The sequence below is a fragment of the Ylistrum balloti genome, unplaced genomic scaffold (genome assembly GCF_031769215.1).
Source record: "Ylistrum balloti isolate Yb309-2 unplaced genomic scaffold, AGI_CSIRO_Ybal_v1 Utg369934, whole genome shotgun sequence".
NCBI classification, from domain to species: Eukaryota; Metazoa; Mollusca; class Bivalvia; order Pectinida; family Pectinidae; genus Ylistrum; species Ylistrum balloti.
Window position 1 is genome coordinate 438099 of NW_026782045.1, and position 22601 is coordinate 460699.

At 37.1% G+C, this 22601-nt stretch overlaps 1 pseudogene; it reads right to left on the reverse strand.

The window, feature by feature from the left end:
* Positions 1 to 1282: 1282 nt before the first annotated feature.
* Positions 1283 to 22601, reverse strand: part of LOC132547079 (glutathione S-transferase A-like) — a 32084-nt pseudogene continuing 10765 nt past the window's right edge.

A 22601-nucleotide genomic window follows, 5' to 3' on the forward strand; every position in this document is an offset into this window, starting at 1 on the left:
ATTTCACTTTGTGAAAATCCAGTAATACATAAGTTACAGCCATAACCTATATAAATATTGGATTGGTGAGTTTTGTGAAAAATAAACAAGATATCGTTATTAACACCGAATAAAAGAAATGTGATCTGTTTAAAAAGAGACGTGATTGTTTTCAAAACAAAAGATATCTTATTCTAGCTTAAATTGAAATAATGATGGACAATACACTTCTAAAATAATACTAGTTATACAGGTACAAGTGGCATTATGAACTTTACTGATAAAATGTAAAATGATAAACAGATAATAATCAATAAATATTTTGCTTGTATATACTCGGTATGCAGCTGATGTTTTATGTAAACTAGATCACATGTACTAATTATATATGTAAATATACCAGGTCACATGTACTTCCGATATATGTAAATATACCAGGTCACATGTACTTATGATCTATGTAAATATACCAGGTCACATGTACTTATGATCTATGTAAATATACCAGGTCATATGCACTTATGATCTATGTAAATATACCAGGTCACATGTACTTATGATCTATGTAAATATACCAGGTCATATGTACTTATGATCTATGTTAATATACCAGGTCATATGTACTTATGATCTATATTAATATACCAGGTCACATGTACTTATGATCTATGTAAATATACCAGGTCACATGTACTTCCGATATATGTAAATATACCAGGTCACATGTACTTATGATCTATGTAAATATACCAGGTCATATGCACTTATGATCTATGTAAATATACCAGGTCACATGTACTTATGATCTATGTAGATATATTGCAGTTCTATTGGTCCAATTGTCCTGAGCTAAGAACCATCAGTTTATCAAAAAAATCTCCTTTTCAATATTGTTACAGAAAAGACAGGAACTATCAGTTTATCTGGAACATGTTGACTTCTTCTCATCCAAAAAAACTTTATATCAAAATCCTAATATTCTTATTGTTAACAATCAAGTACAGTCAACATGTTCTTCTGGCACCTAGCCAGTTAGTTAAACTAATATATTCTAGTGATACAGGAGTTTCAAAATATTCATTAAACTTTAAAAAGAGAGTGACCAATATTACTTCAATGTGTGATTTGATAAGTCGAGAGTGTGACGAACTCTTTGGATATGATAGCAAAATATCTTTATAACAGTGATGATTCTGAGCTGGCAACGTCTAAAATATGTCAAAATTAATTTATCGTTTAATATGAATCTATATGGCACTTACACATATATTATGTTATACAGAACAAAAAATATAAGGCCCTTTCTAAACAGTACCCTGATAATCACGTGACATCTAACACGTGCGCACCATCATTCCCTGATCGACATTTGATTTTAATAATTTTGAAACTATTTTCATAGCTTTTATCAATCATATTGATTCCTTATTTGTCAACATCCGGGTGTGACTCTGTTCTTTCACTGACGTCATGGCAATGGCGGATGATCAGATGTGCTTAAGATATCCATAGTTGTCTTTTGTTGTCCTCCATGATGGCGGCCATGTTTTATCAATGCTAGGCCACTGACCGAGTCTCTTGTAATACTTCTCCATTTCTGGATACAGAGAAATATCAAGTCCAAATCGAACACAGAATGCTACGTGAGGATAGAGGTACACATCCGCCATTGTGAACTCGTTCCCCACGATAAAATCGTGACCGGATTCGTGAGCCTGTCAATAGATTAAATACACATCTTAACTGTTTGTCTTCTTAATAGTGTATTGCTCCGGGAACAACCAGGATTGTCTGACAAAGGACTGGTCGTTATCTCGGATCTTCCTGGGAAAGAAAATCCATTCCCAATAACAGCTCGAACTAAAATTCAGATCTTACTGGGAAACACAAACCTCCCCCGAAAAGAGCTGAACCTACACATCTCAGATCTTCTGGGAAACACAAACCTCCCAAGAAAAGAGCTGAACCTACACATCTCAGATCTTCTGGGAAACACAAACCTCCCAAGAAAAGAGCTGAACCTACACATCTCTGATCTTCTGGGAAACACAAACCTCCCCCGAAAAGAGCTGAACCTACACATCTCAGATCTTGCTGGGAAGCACAAACCTCCCCCGGAAAGAGCTGAACCTACACATCTCAGATCTTCTGGGAAACACAAACCTCCCCCGAAAAGAGCTGAACCTACACATCTCAGATCTTCTGGGAAACACAAACCTCCCCCGAAAAAAAGCTGAACGTACACGTCTCAGATCTTCTGTGAAACACAAACCTCCCCCGAAAAGAGCTGAACCTACACGTTTCAGATCTTCTGTGAAACACAAACCTCCCCCGAAAAGAGCTGAACCTACACATCTCAGATCTTCTGGGAAACACAAACCTCCCCCGAAAAGAGCTGAACCTACACATCTCAGATCTTGCTGGGAAACACAAACCTCCCCCGAAAAGAGCTGAACCTACACATCTCAGATCTTGCTGGGAATCACAAACCTCCCCCGAAAAGAGCTGAACCTACACATCTCAGATCTTCTGGGAAACACAAACCTCCCCCGAAAAAAGCTGAACCTACACGTCTCAGATCTTCTGTGAAACACAAACCTCCCCCGAAAAGAGCTGAACCTACACATCTCAGATCTTGCTGGGAAACACAAACCTCCCCCGAAAAGAGCTGAACCTACACATCTCAGATCTTGCTGGGAAACACAAACCTCCCCCGGAAAGAGCTGAACCTACACATCTCAGATCTTGCTGGGAAACACAAACCTCACCCGAAAAGAGCTGAACCTACACATCTCAGATCTTCTGGGAAACACAAACCTCCCAAGAAAAGAGCTGAACCTACACATCTCAGATCTTCTGGGAAACACAAACCTCCCCCGAAAAGAGCTGAACCTACACATCTCAGATCTTCTGGGAAACACAAACCTCCCCCGAAAAGAGCTGAACCTACACGTCTCAGATCTTCTGGGAAACACAAACCTCCCCCGAAAAAAGCTGAACCTACACATCTCAGATCTTCTAGGAAACACAAACCTCCCCCGAAAAGAGCGGAACCTACACATCTCAGATCTTCTGGGAAACACAAACCTCCCCCGAAAAGAGCTGAACGTACACGTCTCAGATCTTCTGTGAAACACAAACCTCCCCCGAAAAGAGCTGAACCTACACATCTCAGATCTTCTGGGAAACACAAACCTCCCCCGAAAAGAGCTGAACCTACACATCTCAGATCTTGCTGGGAAACACAAACCTCCCCCGAAAAGAGCTGAACCTACACATCTCAGATCTTGCTGGAAATAAAAAAACTTCCCCTAAAAGAGCTGAACCTACACGTCTCAGATCTTCTGGGAAACACAAACCTCCCCCGAAAAAAGCTGAACCTACACATCTCAGATCTTCTGGGAAACACAAACCTCCCCCGAAAAAAGCTGAACCTACACATCTCAGATCTTCTGTGAAACACAAACCTCCCCCGAAAAAAGCTGAACCTACACGTCTCAGATCTTCTGTGAAACACAAACCTCCCCCGAAAAGAGCTGAACCTACACATCTCAGATCTTGCTGGGAAACACAAACCTCCCCCGAAAAGAGCTGAACCTACACATCTCAGATCTTGCTGGGAAACACAAACCTCCCCCGAAAAGAGCTGAACCTACACATCTCAGATCTTCTAGGAAACACAAACCTCCCCCGAAAAGAGCTGAACCTACACATCTCAGATCTAGCTGGGAAGCACAAACCTCCCCTGAATAGAGCTTAGCCTACACATCTCAGATCTTCTAGGAAACACAAACCTCCCCCGAAAAGAGCTGAACCTACACGTCTCAGATCTTGCTGGGAAGCACAAACCTCCCCTGAATAGAGCTTAGCCTACACATCTCAAATCTTTCTGAGTTTGTGCGATTCTGTATCGACTGAGTTATCACGACCCCGCCTGTTTCCTAAAGTATTCAAACATACATAAAATAGATCCTCCAAACAACCACGTCATTACCTTAAACAATGTCACATTAATTTACATATCTATTTATAGCACACATCTATCGTTACCACAATATTTCCCAGAATGCATTATGTTGCCTTTTATAGCACACAATTATCTTTACCACAAAATCTCCCATAATGCACTACATTGCCTTGTATAGTATACAAATATCTTTACCACAAAATACCAGAATGCACTACACTGCCTTTTATAGCAACCATATTTACTAACTTTTTGCGATTATAAGGAACGAGAACTCAAACAGGATTATAATTTTTTTAAAAGTTAAAAGGAGTAACTCGGGACAAATAAACTACACGAGACACAAGAAGAATGCGTAACAAACACAGCTATAAAATCTGCCGATAACCAGCAACAAATTCGCGATCAATATCGTTTGATTTATTATTTATAAAAATGAGTCGTAATACTTGCCTCCTTAAGGTATTCTTCCCAGCGTTTTAGTTCATTTCTGGCGTATTCATATTTCGTTTCTAACAGTTCCTGTGTTAAGTAGAATAAATAGTTTTCAAATAATTGCCCGTATTACAAACAGAGATTTAACACGATAGGTCACTGATAATATTAGTAAAGTAGCATGAACTGTTTCGAAAGCTTTTAAATCCGTGAAAACAGAAAACGGCATAGATTTTTAATCAGTATCGGTTTACCTACAGTAAATATGAACAAATGAATATATTTTCACGGAGATTTTCGGAAAAGTACGAGGAGAATAAGACCGGCTTTTCCAGAAGAGTAAGAACTTCTCCTATGACATCGAGGACACCAGCCATATTAAGCTTAATCAAAATTGAAAGGTTCGCAAACTCCATTATATGTAAAAAAAAAAAAAAAAAAAAGTTCGCAATATATTTGGAGAATGTTTTAAAACGTGTGCATATTCTGAAATGTTAGATACATTGTAGGTCTAAATTTACGTTATCAAATTTATCAAAGTTAAGAGGCGTTTATGAAAAAACACCAGAAAATACCATCATGTCATCATATTCATAATGTGATCTCATGGTAATACAACTAGGGCAAAATATGAACAAGGGAAATCAAATTTAGTAAAATTTTACAACTGTGTACTTTTTCGTCTTTCTTTGACTGTTTCTACTCACCAAATCCCATTTTTCTTGTTTAGTTCCCATAAAATAGTATATGAGATTTTCTATAATGTTGCGCTGGAAGTTGTTATGTGCCTATAAAGAAAAGGAAACGTCATTTTAAGAACATAAGTTGTCAATAAAATTTTAAGTGGTGCATTTGTTGATCGGAGAAAACATTATTACTTTTAAACATTATACCACTAAACATTTGCCATAACATTTACTATATCATACTTAATATGATATATTATGCAGCTAGACAGGTTCACGAACCACGTGTCATCAATGTCTGTAGCTTTTACGGTTAATATAGGAGTATCTAACAGGCTTCCTAACTTCAAATGTCAGATGTTTGTTCAAAATTCGTCATGATGGAAATCACAAAACTTTTTTAAGACAGAATTTGAATCAAAAAGCGATGATTTCTTCGAATCTACAGTCGAACATCGTATTTCGAGGTCGGCAAGACCGATTTAGTGTAAAAAAAAAAAAAAAGGAAAAAAAGCCCTTTGAATTATACAGGGTCTTCGAGTTAAAAGATTTCGAGACAACGATGTTTAAGATTCGAGGAAATTATCGTTTTTTGATCCATATTATGCCTTTGTGGTCTTCATATTGACAAATTTTGACTGATTCTGAGTCTTGGAGTTACGTCACCTCTAATAATTGTTGTGTTAGATCAGTTTAGCTTTAATTGATACAAGAAACGTTGTCGATAATATCACGTGATCTATGGTTGCACGATAACCTTTCTTCATCGGCACCTTTGTCTCTTTCGATCGTAGTTAAGGGGACTTTTTTCGAGTTTTACCCACCTTCTGGGGACACTCTTATGACCGAGTTAGTTTAGCGAAGGGAGATAACTCCCCTAGTCTTGTCGATATTGTTTGCTTAAATCCGATGTTGTATAGCATTTGTGTTGTGTTGATATTGTTGAGCTTTGTTTTTCGTGCAGTACAGTTACAGTAGAATGATATCAAATCCTTTTTTTTTTAATTTTTTATACTTTTTGACTCTACTATATCTAATTCTTATTTTTTGTTGAGAGGTGTTATTCACTTGTGTGTTTTTATATATTTTTCATATATTCAACAGATCATTTGATGTTGGTAACAAAAACAACATGATAACAGGTTAATAAAATCTTAATTTGAATACAAAATCTTTAAACCTACAAAGATAATAAGACAATGCGTTTCGGAAGGATAAGCGTCGTTCCCTTAAACTAAAAATATTTAGATAAAACCAATTCCAAGATAATTCGAGAAAAAACGAGATCAAGACACAAAGCAAAACTTTACACATATATCCCTAGCAAGGTACCAAAGACGTAAGACCAGGCGTTCCGAAAAGGTAAGCGTCCCCATGTTTACCTACAGACATCGACATAAAACTGAATTGATTTGAATAAGAAAAATAAATGTGAGTTGACAGGCTTGTTAGGATAAAATGTCTCATCTCGACTCTGATGTGACTTAATTTTCTCCACGTAAACACCTCGGTAATGATAGCACCATTTTAAACATTTTCTACACATCAATGTGCAATATTCGATGGCTTTGAAGGTTGTTTTTTCAATGCTTTTTCTCGGTTTTATCCAAACTTTAAACAAAAAGGTTCGAACCGATATCATGAAAAATACTGTTTTCTTTATTTTTTTTTTTTTTTATTTATTTTCATTTATCTAATTTTCGTGTTTTTCTACTATTGAAACTTATGAAACATATATACCTGCGACATCACGTTAAATCACAAATTGTACAGTAAGGTTTAAATCAAATATGTTTTCTGTGAGTTTACTAATTGATGTCATGTTATTGTTCAATGTTGCTGTTTATTTATTGTTTACTTTAAACATAAGTACATACATATTGTTGTCTTACCTCGTGCATCCGTTGTAGTACTTTTGACATTGCTGTTTTCTCCTTAGGGATGAGTTTCTTGCCACAATCACCGTAGCACGTCTGAAAGTCAATCAGAGGTCAGTTACACAGAAGCCATCTTAACGTATCTATCCGTACATAATTACAGTCGTATGTACCATGCGTCCATTTAAATGTGGAATTTCTAAATAACAAAATATCACGGCTTGAGGAATGTATCACATAACAGGGTGAAATAGCCCAGCTACTGTGAAAAGTACATTGTTCACAAGATGAAGTTCAAAGCGAGAACTGTTATTTAAATCTACAACGAAGGTAACATTGAGTTTGTTCCTGAAGCTGCAGTGTATAAATGTGTATTCACCTAGTTTCTGTGTTGTATTTTCGTTGTACCTGTAACTTAAACTCCTCCTGTCCCTCCTGTGAAGGTTTAATGCTTTTGAAAAGAAATAGGTCGCTCTAAATAAGACTAAAATTAAGAAAAAAAACCTTTGATTTTAATGATAGAATATATTATAGTAACATTTCCACAATCTGATCAAAAACACAGGAGTTTACCTTTCAGCATCTTATAATTTTTGAACCTGCAACGAATTCTTGACAACAAAAATGTCATCGTACCCGAGACTTTCCCTTTAATTCGACCTGACCTGTTCGGTACACCTCTGATTTCGAGATAGTTCGTAAAATGTGATGAAATATGACAGGAAATCCTGCAGCAGGCCAAATGTAGGATCGACACGTTTGTGTCTCGAGCTAGATCGCTGATAAATAACTCTTTCATTTTCAGCGTACCAACCTATGTATGATAGCCAACCTTACAAAAGCAGAACCGGAACCCTTGGATTTTGGAGGTGCATTTTTTAGTTATGCAGCCTTCCTAAACAATCTATACGATATACTATATTATATTCGAATTCATGAAAAAAACATACACTGATATCGTGCGTTTGTTGATAGTAATCTATTTATAGATCTATGATATTGATTCTGCGATCGATATTGATAAAAACACCTGTATACCTGATATAAACGACATGGAGAATTTATCTATTGTTATATTAATATAAATACAACATCATCAATATCAATGGGCTGAACATTTCAATGATTTACTAGAGGTCGTCGAGGTTATAAAGGGCATTAAGACAACAACATATGGAAAGGTTGAAGGTTAGCGTAAATTTCAACAAAGTCATATCATCCAATCGGTATGTCAGGAATACAGTGAGTTTGCAAATATGTGACCTCCATCTAGGAGTCAAGTAGGTACATTATCACTTGATTTGAATTTTTTTTTATAAAAAGTGTAAAATGATCACTGTTCATGACCGAATTTAAACTGTGATGACATGAACCCCAGACAAGGCAATGTATTCATAACTAAACAATCTATCATTGCCATGTCGGAGTGTCCTTATTTGAAAAGGGGATAAGGAATATTCCTCCATTACAATATGCAATATTTTTAATGTATTTATATATGTGTCTGTTTCCCTCAGTGTGTCACTCTGCTTTGTATAAACCCCACTCTTTCCTCTCTTCACCTTTTTCTCTCTCTTTCCCTGTATCTCTTTTCTCTCTCTCATTCCCCTATCTCCCCACCCACTCCTTCCATCTCCCCCCTCTCTCTACCCCTCTTTCTCCCCCTCTCTCCACTCCCCCCCCCACTTCCCCCCCTTTCCTTCCCCTCCCTCTCAGTCCACCTCTCTCTCCCCATCTCTCTCCTCTCTCTCTTTCCCCTTCTCTCCACCTCTCTCTCCCTCCCCTCCCTCTCTCCTTCTCTCTCTCACCTCTCTCTCTCTCTCCCCTCTCTCCTCTCTCCCATCTCTCTCTCTCTCTCTCCTCTCCCCCCAATTATCCCTCTCTCTCCCCCCTCTCTCTCCACGTCTTTCTCTCCCTCCCTCTCTCTCTTTCTCCCTCTCTCTCTCTCTCTCCCTCTCTCTCTCTCTCTCTCTCTCTCTCTCTCTCTCTCTCTCTCTCTCTCTCTCTCTCTCTCTCTCTCTCTCTCTCCTCTCTCTCTCCTCTCTCCCTCTCTCTTCTTCTCTCTTCCTCCTCTCTCTCCCTCTCTCTCTCTCTTTTCTCCCTCTCTCTCTCTCTCTCTCTCTCTCTCTCCTCCTCTCACCCTCTATCTCCCCCTTTCTTTCCTTCTCCCTCCTTCTCTCTCTTTCCTCTTCCTCTCTCCCTCCGTCTCTCTCCCACTCTCCCTCTTCCCCTCTCTATCCTCTCTCCCCTCCCCTCTCTTTTTCTTTATCCCTCTCTCCCCCTCTCTCTTTCTTTCTCCCTCTCTCTCCCCCACTCTTCTCTCCCCCCTCTCTCTCTCTCTCTCTCTCTCTCTCTCCCCTCTCCCTCTCTCTCTCTCTCTCTCTCTCTCTCTCTCTCTCTCTCTCTCTCTCTCTCTCTCTCCCCCTCCCCCTCTCTCCTTCTCTCTCTCCCTCTCTCCCTCCTCTCTCTCCCTCTCCCTCTTCCCCTCTCTAATCACTCTCTCGACTCCCTGATGTTTACCCTCTCTCCTCTCTCTCGTTGTCTACTCTCTCTCGGAACCTCTAAATTCTTTCTCCCTCTCACGTAATTATAACCTTCTAAGAACATTTAAGACATCAACAAAGTTCTCTATTCTTATTATCCTTCTCTCTCTCTCTATCAAAACACCTCTCTTCCTCCGTCTCTCTCTCTCCCCCTCTCTCTCTCCCTCTCTCTCCTCTCTCCTCTCCCCCTCTCACCCTCTCTCTCTTTCTCTCTAACGTTAATTAGAAAAACACAACAACAGCAAAATGTTTACACCGTTGTCTACAAATGTCGGAACCTGTAAATAAAGAAAAAAATACACGTAATTATAACAAGTAAGAACATTTAAGACATCAACAAAGTTCTCTATTCTTATTATCATAATTCATTATCAAAACACATCTTTATAAAAATCATTATGGTTCATAAGATGGCACAATTCTCGCCGAATTTCATTTCTTAAACGTTAATTAGAAAAACACAACAACAGCAAAAAGTAATTGTCGTGAGAGATACCAACAACAAAAGTAATTGTCGTGAGAGATACCAACAATTAAAATCTAGCAGATAAACCATGAACCATATTTAGACGTGACGCCCTTTTATCTACAAGTTTCATTAGATTTAAAAAGTGGTTAGCTAAGAAACTAATTGTCGTCACTGAAATTCCAAAACCTTTCAAATCCGAATTAACACTCACAGATATCAGTCCGACCTATGTTAACATACTTAAAGCCGTGAAATGACGAAAAATATTCCTAATTTAATTTTATCTATATTTGAATATTTCCATTATCGACTACTTCACTTTAATCAAGATTTGAGCCGTTTGGGCCGGCCATGATGGAACCCGACAACTCCATACACGAAGTGATTACTGATAACAACAATCTTTGATACATCCAGAGTTATTTAACCATTTTAAGGTAAACTCAATTTCATTGGTAGTTCTTAACTCAAGGTATAATATACACTGACTAGTCATCTAATACTCAATTGTTTTTATCAACTTTATAAAAAAAAATAAGTTTTTAGCTTCTAAAGAAACGAAAACGTCAAAAGTTGAAAAAGACACACCAACAGCAATGCCGCAAACTGGGGAAAAATGTCTGCAAGTCATTTTGATTCGAGGGTGTGCCTTTTGACATGTCTTAAATCCTTGACCATAATACACACAAATCTGTTTGGTCTTTCAAGAACTCGTTAATCGTGTTAGAAGTCTAAAATATTAAGAGGGAACGGAACATTAACCATGTATTTCAATAAAATTTCAATATTTTCAATACTGGATGTGTAAATCTAAACCATAACTACTACCTGAATCATGTTACTATTTACTTGCATAAAAACGTAGTTAGCAGGGTTACGCACGGCAAACCACAGAAACTTAAATCCACCAGCTGAGTATGTAATTGTAAATTACATCTGTTCGGCTCAATAAGGAAGTGATCATTCACGTGGTGTACTATTTGCACTCGCTTGTTTTCTCACTAAGTGTTCACTAGTCATGCTAATAATTCATTGGACAAACTGGGGTATTTTTTTTCCCTCCCGTAATTCCCCTTGAGGCTCTCCGTCTGTTAAAGATAAAGTGTTCATAGAAATTTCTTGGTGTTAAAACGTATTGTAAGCATGACATATATTTAATACGGGTCATCAGCCTGTAGAGGTATCGTTTCTTTAGCACATAATTAAATTCAATATACACTTTGACTTCCCATGTTACTGTTCTGAATGTTCACGTGTATTTGACATTCTTTTCAAAACTGTCTTATACCGCATATTTAAAAAAAAAAAAAAATATTGAGATATGGGATTAGTATTTTGTTTTGATATCTTCGGATAACCATTGTTTAATATGTAATAAGCCTATTACCCAGTGACCTTGCTCATGTCATTAGTGTAATATACCCAAGAACGTTTTTGATTGGCTGAGCCAACAAGACATCAATTGTGATTGGTTAAGATGGACAATGATATGAATTGAATATTGTGCAATAAAATGGTTGCCTTGTCTCTTAGACTCGTTATGTAATATAAAACTCACTTCAGATTCCATATCTATATACTACATATGTCATTTATGATGTTATAATATACATTGTATACGTGTCTATCGTTCAAAGATATATTTGTTACACTCATCCTGGACATTTTAAGATTTATTTTGCAGTAGAATTTACTGTGTGTTATTTGGGATTTGTTTGCCCCTTTCTTTACCAGCCTTGTGCAAGAAAAGTTCTGTTTGAAGCGCCATCTCCTCTCAGTGGCAAATTATCAAATAAAAAAAGTGTTTTCATCATCGCCGTGCTTAAACATAACCAAAACTTTCGCACTGCTGAAAAAAAGGAAATATGTAAACGATGGCCTTCTATATTGCAGGTAGCGATTTAGTAATGACTTCCAACAGATTGCAGTTTCGCAGTCTGTGTTGGTTGTGTCAACATCACGCGGAAATGATAAAGTGCCTTATCCGCCTTATCCAGGGGTGGGTGGTTTAGTGCAGGGCCGCCAGGTGGTCTGAAATGTTTGCTGGCTGCACAAATATCTTATCACAAGAGTTAGGGAATAGATAGATGTAAGAGAGTGCAGTAAAATAGTATATACCGCTCAATCATCGCCCAGGAACCAAAATTCAAAGTCGATAAGGAAAACAAAATGGCTAATGTTACCATGGGATAACCAATATAGCAAACGTAACCAATGGGTTACCAATACATATCAACCGTAACCAAAGCGTTACCAACACATAACAACCGTAACCTACCAATACATAACAACCGTAACCAAGGGGTTACCAATATATAGCAAGCGTAACCAAGGGTTACCAATACATAACAACCGTAACCAAGGGGTTACCAATACATAACAACCGTAACCAAGGGGTTACCAATACATAACAACCGTAACCTACCAATACATAACAACCATAACCAAGGGGTTACCAATACATAACAACCGTAACCAAGGGGTTGCCAATGCATAACAAACGTAACCAAGGGGTTACCAATACATAACATCCGTAACCAATGGGTTACCAATACATAACAACCGTAACCAAGGGGTTACCAATACATAACAACCGTAACCAAGGGGTTGCCAATGCATAACAACCGTAACCAAGGGGTTACCAATACATAACAACCGTAACCAAGGGGTTACCAAAACATAGCAACCGTAACCAAGGGGATTCCAATACATAACAACCGTAACCAAGGGGTCACCAATACATAACAACCGTAACCAAGGGGTTGTCAATGCATAGCAACCGTAGCCAAGGGGTTACCAATACCTAATGGGAAAAGTCACATATATACCTTTCCTCTGTGCGTATCAATAGAACACCAGACATCTATTTCGTAACCTTTGTGCACCGACCAATATTTCTTATGCCATATATACCAAAACTGTTGTTTTAAATACATTTTACAGTTGTAAAAGAATTACCAGCTTAACCGAAGCTTACATAGTTGTTGTTAATTTTTCTTAACCAATTACTTTTAAGAGCGCCACTTCGGGGAACTTTACACGTTACAACTAAATAGAGAAATATTGGATTTTAAAAGTATGTGTACCAATCGAATAACTTTAACAACATTCCACAATGATGTTCTTAGTACTTCGAAATGAAACCAAAACAAATTGTGCCAGATATAAAATTAAGTCTTGAATTAAACACATCTGTAAATAAATAAGTACAAAAGACGGTTTGTGTCAGTGAACACGGAGTGCTGTACTAAAATACCAGGTTCATCTCGGTATCTTGACTGAGAATGATATCTGTGTTACGAGTCTATACCCTACCACATCTTATCAGCATTATCTAATAGCTTTCTGGAAAACCGTAAGGTTCTCGTGCGTTTTTCCCTATGTATATTTACATAAGTTGATATATATATACATTCGCGTGGTATTGCAACCAACTGCCAGTGGCAACCCTGACGGTTCGTTTCTAAGGTCATTTTGTATTTGTTCGACTCGCCATGACAAGTCCCGTCTTGTTTTTATGTTGTTTTCTTGATTTATTGATTAATTTTTTTTTTTTTTTTTGAATGACCAGTTTCCTTTCTTATATAATCCGGCTTTCAATTAAGAGTCCGCTCAAATGGGGAAACATTGACTCCATGTCGTGACATTCCAAAATCACGTTGATTTGAATGTAAAAGGGCTGGTAAACATCAATATGCTGTCACTATAATAGTGTCAGGTTACCGTGTCCATGCTTTGTCATTTCAGTGTGATGACACTATAAAAGTGTCTCCGAAGACAGTATTATGTAAAACGGTAGGATGTCGGGATACTGTGTCCAGACCATGGCATTCCAGTGTGATTGAGCCATGAAAGCGTCCGTCACACTTACTTAACTTTCCACTGAAACGATATATTCACATTCCAACTGATTCCGCTTGTAACAGAATCATTACCCAAGTCATAATCCCCATAAAGGAAATGCTAGGTTTTTTTACAAACTTTTTACTTGCCAATAAGTAAAAAAACTCGATGTACACAGGACACATACTGATACCAATGCTTTATCGTTTGCATTATGGAAAATAGCACGGAATGCGAAATCTTTGTAACTATTAAGTTGTACAGACGAGAAACAGTACAGAGAGAGCTAAAATGTAGATACCGTAGGGCCAAGCAATTAATAAAACTGGATACTACAGCTGTTTCGTTTTTGTTTTCACTGATTCTAAGGGACTATATGTTCATCATATTTCTGTGCGTGAATGAAATTCGTAATTTAAACTCAGAGTCAGTAAATCTAGGTCAAAATATTAACAAAAGAAAGATTTCCATGGAAACTATTCTTGTTCTGGTGGGAGTTTGTCTGCCAGTTGTCGACACCTTACACGAAAAGCATAATAGTGGGAACATACATACCCTAAGAATTCGAAAAGACAGCAACATGTAAACACCATAGGTTGGGGATGTAGGGTTGTTGCTATCCAGAAATGGAAATTTCACAAACAGGAAACTGTTATCATCGAGGTTATCATACAGCTTGATGGAAAACTGTCCATGTTGTTAAGATCGAGGCAGATATAGAAGAGTCTGTCCTGGCCTTGATTTCCAGTCCTGGTGATTATATACGATTGACCTGGTCAATAACATTACATTCAGACAAGACGTATCAATATATCTGAAAGGGAAATGGAAGGACTGCAATGCCTTTGGAATTTGTTTATGACATGTTTGATAAGCTCTTCGATAAATTTAGCCGCGTACGGAAACAAAAACCAGACAACCACAGGTATGCCAATAGTTAGTTGGAAGTTCTTACAGACAGACTTGCCAAAAGGTATTTTCACCAAGATCTTTTTTTTGATTTGAAGGTATTTTTCTTAAACGAAAAAGCTGCAATATCGGTGTTTGAATTACTGTTCGTCTTTCTTGGAAGAAAGCTCTTGTAATGAGAGGAATTGTGAAAGCTCTCAAAGTCGACGTTACTGAAGAAAAATTTTGTTGTAAAATTTTGTAAAGACAGCAACACAAAAGAAAACTAAAATGTTTAAACAGGTGATGAATACGTGCCTGTATTCTCCTGAAAAGCTTCCGAAATAAATTATCCGGTGTAACGTGAGGCGTATCGTAAGTTCTACGCCAGACTGCTTATTATATAATACAAAGTCGTGTTAAATAGGAGAAGGTGTCAGAAAATACCTGGCATGTACGTGTTTCTTAAATCTTAAAATGTCATGATATGTAGAGACTACAATGAATTTTGAGATAGGTTGGAAGACAACATTGCCGAGCAAATGAACTTGATGACAACTGGGGAGGTGGGTAACTGTTTAACGGCGCGGGTACAGTTAGTAATATAGGTAGAGAAGGGGAAATGACGTCAAGTTTATTTATAGATTAAAACAATACCGACATGTCAACAAAATCCTCATTCAAATTCTACGAAACTAGGACAAAAAAATAACAACAACAAAAAACTAAAAAAGAAAACAAACAACAAACAAAACAAAAAATACAAAAAGTGAAAATTAAGATAAACACAGAAAATGCTAAATTATATGAAGAATCAGGCAACGTGATTCAGAAGAAAGAGCCTCTTTTTCATCATCGACGATAATCCCGTTAAAAAGTAAACAATGAGAGAACCAATAAACATACTAATGATCAGCAAACACGTCCGGCTTCTTGTCGGATAACAGAACAGACATACTAATGATCAGCAAACACGTCCAGCTTCTTGTCGGATAACAGAACAGACATACTAATGATCAGCAAACACGTCCAGCTTCTTGTCGGATAACAGAACAGACATACTAATGATCAGCACAAACACGTCCAGCTTCTTGTCGGATAACAGAACAGACATACTTATGATCAGCAAACACGTCCAGCTTTGTGTCGGATAACAGAACAGACATACTTATGATCAGCAAACACGTCCAGCTTCTTGTCGGATAACAGAACAGACATACTAATGATCAGCACAAACACGTCTAGCTTTGTGTCGGATAACAAAACAGACATTCTAATGATCAGCAAACACGTCCAGCTTCTTGTCGGATAACAAAATAGACATACTTATGATCAGCACAAACACGTCTAGCTTTGTGTCGGATAACAAAACAGACATTCTAATGATCAGCAAACACGTTCAACTTCTTGTCGGATAACAGAACAGACATACTAATGATCAGCACAAACACGTCCAGCTTCTTGTCGGATAACAGAACAGACATTCTAATGATCAGCAAACACGTTCAACTTCTTGTCGGATAACAACACAGACATACTAATGATCAGCAAACACGTCCAGCTTCTTGTCGGATAACAAAACAGACATACTAATGATCAGCAAACACGTCCAGGTTCTTGTCGGATAACAAAACAGACATACTTATGATCAGCACAAACACGTCTAGCTTTGTGTCGGATAACAAAACAGACATTCTAATGATCAGCAAACACGTCCAGCTTCTTGTCGGATAACAAAATAGACATACTTATGATCAGCACAAACACGTCTAGCTTTGTGTCGGATAACAAAACAGACATTCTAATGATCAGCAAACACGTTCAACTTCTTGTCGGATAGCAGAACAGACATACTAATGATCAGCACAAACACGTCCAGCTTCTTGTCGGATAACAGAACAGACATTCTAATGATCAGCAAACACGTTCAACTTCTTGTCGGATAACAACACAGACATACTAATGATCAGCAAACACGTCCAGCTTCTTGTCGGATAACAGAACAGACATACTAATGATCAGCACAAACACGTCTAGCTTCTTGTCGGATAACAAAACAGACATACTTATGATCAGCACAAACACGTCCAGCTTCTTGTCGGATAACAGAACAGACATACTTATGATCAGCAAACACGTCCAGGTTCTTGTCGGATAACAAAACAGACATACTTATGATCAGCACAAACACGTCTAGCTTTGTGTCGGATAACAAAACAGACATTCTAATGATCAGCAAACACGTTCAACTTCTTGTCGGATAACAACACAGACATACTTATGATCAGCACAAACACGTCTAGCTTTGTGTCGGATAACAAAACAGACATTCTAATGATCAGCGAACACGTCCATCTTCATGCTGGATAACAACACAGACATACTAATGATCAGCACAAACACGTCTAGCTTCTTGTCGGATAACAACACAGACATACTTATGATCAGCACAAACACGTCTAGCTTTGTGTCGGATAACAAAACAGACATTCTAATGATCAGCGAACACGTCCATCTTCATGCTGGATAACAACACAGACATACTTATGATCAGCACAAACACATCCAGCTTCTTTTCGGATAACAACACAGACATACTTATGATCAGCACAAAAACGTCTAGCTTCGTGTCGGATAACAACACAGACATACTTATTATGATCAGCACAAACACGTCTAGCTTCGTGTCGGATAACAGAACAGACTTTTCTCAATATAATCAATGTGAACTTAATTATAACTTTACTACAGAGATACAAAATAATAATTGGCGATATTCTCAATGCATACCATTTTCTGTGATGGAGTCAGAGTGAAAATGCATTATTATGACGTCACAATGGAAATAATTGAAGTGATGTTACATTTTTTGTAACAATAATGTAAGAACTGGACATTAATACTATTATAATAGTTTAGCTGAAGTAGAGCATGTTAAGTTTTCATATAAAAGTACAGTTTTGATAGTCTCTCGGTATTTGTTGATAATATCATAATATCTCCATTCAAGTCCTCTTATTTCATGGCGGATGCCGTGTGAACACACCTGCACTGAAGAAGATCATATTATATATGTGTAAAGATAAATTAATACGTTTTAAAGATATAAATAGTTTAACTTGAGTGCATTTCTTGCTTTTTGACAAAGACCATGTCTCAAATATACTCGTTTAACTATTTAGTTGACTAAATAAACTCTGATTTTTTTATGAATGCTTTGACGATTTGTTTAGGTCATAATTGCAAAATAGTTGATACATCTAATAAAAATTCTGTACATGTCAGTGAAAAGGGTGAGAAATGCAAAAAAAAGCTAAACTTTTACAAATTGTTATTGCCTGATCGTAAGCGATAGGCATCATGTTTCTATATTGCGGAAGAAAATTACTCTAATGTTCTAACGTAAACGTGCAGGATGTACCCAGTTAGAAGGGGTTACCTTTCTATCTTTGTTGCTTTCCTCGGGTATTAGGTGCTGCCTCAAATATCTTCAGAAAGGTTAGGTTTCCTTTAGAGAAAAGGCAATTGGGCGTGATTTCATACCTATATACCTATGTTAATAGGACACTTTTAGTTTCATCTATGCTTTAATTGTACGGCATCTGGTGCTGGGAAAGAACACGAATTAGAGTCTTCATTACGTGCATAAAAAAGATCCTGTTTAAAGTTCATCGACTTATAAAGGATGTTTATCTAGCTACAAACTTCATTGGATTCAGCGAGAGAGAAACTGACAAAGGCGGATGTCCTGTTCCCTCTTGCTGTATAAAATCACAATGTGATGATGATGAAGAAACAATCGATGTCGTTTATAGTTTAATAAATAACAATTATTTGTACTTATTTTATAACTTTATAACAATGTGGAGATAAATATCAGTTAATTATAATTAAAGTCCACACTCATTGGATTGTACAAAAAGACATTTAATAAAACGTTTTGATACAAACTAGACACAGAAGAGACGAATAATGAGCTCATTTATAAAGGTAATTCGTTCTTGAAGGGCTTGTCAGTATTTCAAGCAGTCTGTGTTGTTAACATTAAGAAGCGAATGAGAAAAATCGAAATTGGTACATCAAACTCAAAGACTTCAAGATTAAGACCACTAACCAAATAAATGTATGTATCATCAATATTTTAAGATTTCAAGTTACGTTAATACAGAGAATATTATAGGAAGACTGATCAAGTATTATTTAAACAAAATGCATTTGTTTAAATTCAAATCCTTTCTAGTCTCACTGTTATAAATGAGAATTCAGTTTATATGTAAATCTAAAAAAAAAAAAAAAATAGAAAATACGTGCGGAATATCCTTAAGATAGGCTTTAGATTTGCCAGTCACACACGGCTCGCCTTTTCAACGGATATGTAATTTTAAATAGTGATTCTTTCAATTGAATCTTTTAATGGTTATTTCTTGTATAGAACTTGCTATAAAACCAGGATATTGTCATCTCATGCTCCGTATATATATACAATGTACTGTTGAAACTCGGGTTTAATGACTTTCTAAACAACTCAGATTTAAGAAGGGTGTAATGAAACAGGATGTGGGCTCGAGATAAAAAGTGAACATTTATTCCGCAGGACTTAATCAGACAGTCATATTTGTATCATCGAATTTTTGAAAATTGTCGTAAAATTATTGTAAAGAAATGTAAAAGTAATGTAATCGAGAATAGTCAGCGGAGTCTTCTTTCCTCTATGTGTAAAATTTACCAGTATGGGAAATTTAAATGTAAGATCAACACAATGTTAGTGGATCTCTAGAACTAGTCTAGATGGGGAAGATTTAAACTGAATCAACAAGACTCTTAGGCTAAGATTTATTAAATTACATTAAGGTCAATTACAAAGTTGATCAGCGCTACTTTTTATTTAGATTTTATTCAAATGTTTCATTTGACATACATTTTAACAAATAGGATTTTGTCAAAAATAATATGCTAGTCTTATTTGGATTGACATTAGGTTGGAAAAGATTGTTAATGTTTTGACAATTTGAAGGATATACAGACAAATGGTGGTATAGTATATTAAACAAATTAGATGTGATTTCAGAGAATATTAAACAACTTTCATTATGGTTCTATTACGTAACCCCATAAATGGCGATTCTGTTGCACCAGGATCAGATCAATGGTGGTTCAATTGTGGGACAACCAGATAATTGGTGGTTCAATTGTGGGACACCCAGATAACTGGTGGTTCAATTGTGGGACACCCAGATAACTGGTGGTACAATTGTGGGACAACCAGATAACTGGTGGTTCAATTGTGGGACAACTAGAACAGTGATGGTACAATTGTGGGACAACCAGATAAGTGATGGTACAATTGTGGGACAACCAGATAAGTGATGGTACAATTGTGGGACAACCAGATAAGTGGTGGTTCAATTGTGGGACAACCAGATAAGTGATGGTACAATTGTGGGACAACCAGATAACTAGTGGTTCAATTGTGGGACAACCAGATAAGTGGTGGTACAATTGTGGGACAACCAGATAAATGGTGGTACAATTGTGGGACAACCAGATAACTGGTGGTACAATTGTGGGACAACCAGATAACTGGTGGTACAATTGTAAAGTAAGTGGGATTTTAATAGGCAGTGCAACTGAGTGGCTAATGAGATAAGTCGCAATTCAATTGTGTTACGACCTGATAAATAGTGGTTTATTAATAGGGCGACCAGAGAAGTGGGGCGGCCAAATAAATGGTGGTTTATTAATAGGGCGACCAGAGAAGTGGGGCGGCCAAATAAATGTTGGTTTATTAATAGGGCGACCAGAGAAGTGGGGCGGCCAAATAATTGGTGGTTTATTAATAGGGCGACCAGAGAAGTGGGGCGGCCAAATAATTGGTGGTTTATTAATAGGGCGACCAGAGAAGTGGGGCGGCCAAATAATTGGTGGTTTATTAATAGGGCGACCAGAGAAGTGGGGCGGCCAAATAAAGGGTGGTTTATTAATAGGGCGACCAGAGAAGTGGGGCGGCCAAATAATTGGTGGTTTATTAATAGGGCGACCAGAGAAGTGGGGCGGCCAAATAATTGGTGGTTTATTAATAGGGCGACCAGAGAAGTGGGGCGGCCAAATAAATGTTGGTTTATTAATAGGGCGACCAGAGAAGTGGGGCGGCCAAATAATTGGTGGTTTATTAATAGGGCGACCAGAGAAGTGGGGCGGCCAAATAATTGGTGGTTTATTAATAGGGCGACCAGAGAAGTGGGGCGGCCAAATAATTGGTGGTTTATTAATAGGGCGACCAGAGAAGTGGGGCGGCCAAATAAAGGGTGGTTTATTAATAGGGCGACCAGAGAAGTGGGGCGGCCAAATAAAGGGTGGTTTATTAATAGGGCGACCAGAGAAGTTGGGCGGCCAGATAATTGGTGTTTTGACCGATAGTGGTTTGTCCAAAACATATCTATTGTCATTGATAGGTATACCTCACTGAATTTACGTATACTAACTTAACACTTCGTGAACATATAACTTCGTGGAATAAGAATAACAACAAAGTCTACTAAAAAAAATCCTCCACGAAAATACTTGTTTTACAGTAATTTATGCAGCTATTGTCGTCACCGATCTGAAAGTAGCTAACAAGCAAACTTTTGACCAGCTCAATTTTTTTGGCTCCTCAATAGTTGTAGCATATGACAACAGTATCTACAGGTGACTAGGCCGATTGTTCAATGGGGATAAACATGAAAGATAATGCCAGACATGGTGCCTAATTTTGGTTTTTACAACAGGACAAACCCTGGAGGCTTCATATAAACCCCCATGTCATATTGAAGGCTGATAGTACATCCACATTCACAACAGTTGCCTACGAGGCAGATTACAACATACCGTATTGTGTTATGGTTGTTTGGAAATTAGATATAAAAAACGATTTGTCTTCAATCTATGAATCATCAATTATACAGATACAATTATATATAGAACGAAAACAAATAGTTTATAGACAATTCCATGTTACGATCTCATGATGGAATTCAAATTATTATTTTTTTTTAGTCCATCCTCTTCTGATCCCAAACAAATGTAACATCTTGATTTGTTTTCACTTTAAAATGACATTACTATTTTTATTTTCTCTTTCTTTTGAAATCATTTGGGAGTTCTCAGTTCAATATAAAGTGCTTTCAACAATTTGTATCTGTTATGACAAACCCTTCTGTATTATTTCGTGAAAAAATACCGTTTCATATTTTTCAAAGTAGTTCATTTCATTTTCCGCGCCCAGATATGAAAATATGAAATATTGCCTTTCGTAATGATCAGATCTGTTGTATTTAACATCACTTCATCTATTATATTAAGATCTTAAGAACTTAAGATCCGTCTATTTGAAATCTACTGTCAGATACAGTTGCTTAACTGCCTTTATATTACATATCGTCACAGGATGCATCATTAGAACATACTAAAAGTGCTATATAGATCGTTCAGTACTAAACACATTGGTTGACATCACAAAGCATCTTCAACTACGATGAGTATGTAGACTAATATCGATGTCACGGGACAATGCATGTTTTCTTTATCTTTCTTGTATCAGCAATAAAGTTCCAAAATCTTAATAAACCTGATGATATAATATTATTAGTGAATATCAAATTTTATTGGGTAAATTTTACGATTAAATCCCCTTTGATCATGTTATACCTGTCTTTCAAGTAAAATCTCTAAATCAGATTCGCCGGTTCTATTTTTCAAGCGACATCCAAACATCGCGACTATTACTAAAACAGTGTCTTTATAACAACAAAAATTCTATACAATATAATAAAATTGTACTTTTCGCGAGAGTTAGGTGTGATGCGATCATTTTTGGAGATAAAATATAGAGATTTATATAGATATTATTCCTCTTTGCCATCTGAATAATATCAC